This window comes from Penaeus monodon, chromosome 28 (assembly GCF_015228065.2).
Source record: "Penaeus monodon isolate SGIC_2016 chromosome 28, NSTDA_Pmon_1, whole genome shotgun sequence".
Classification (NCBI taxonomy): Eukaryota; Metazoa; Arthropoda; class Malacostraca; order Decapoda; family Penaeidae; genus Penaeus; species Penaeus monodon.
Genome location: NC_051413.1, coordinates 23528321 through 23528796, shown reverse-complemented (window position 1 = coordinate 23528796; position 476 = coordinate 23528321).

Below are 476 nucleotides of genomic sequence, written 5' to 3'. Positions count from 1 at the left end.
GACGACTGAAGAAGGTATTCAATCTCCAAAAGATGCAATCTATATAATTATTTTCTTTTAGCATTTTATATTCGAAATTCACTCTAACCCTATAACATACAATCAAACATACGTCTCAGAAAACGCTATAATTTCATAAGACGAGACTTCTAACCTTAAGAGTAGAATACATACGACTAATACATTGAATACGGAATCTTCCAATGCCATTTCAGAGATTGAATTTCCCGCTTTAGATAAAATATCTACTGATAAAGACCCTGTTGGAGAAAGAGGAACGGGGGGGGGGGGGGGCTTTCATCAAAATCTTTACTACCTCTTGAGCATATTTAATGATAATAAAAATGCAAACATATTTACCCTGACTTTTCTTGGTACTGGCTATTGAGCATATCCAATACAAGAGAAGAAAATGAGAACACATTTATCCTGACTTTACTGCTACTACCTAATGAGCAAATCTACTACACACACAC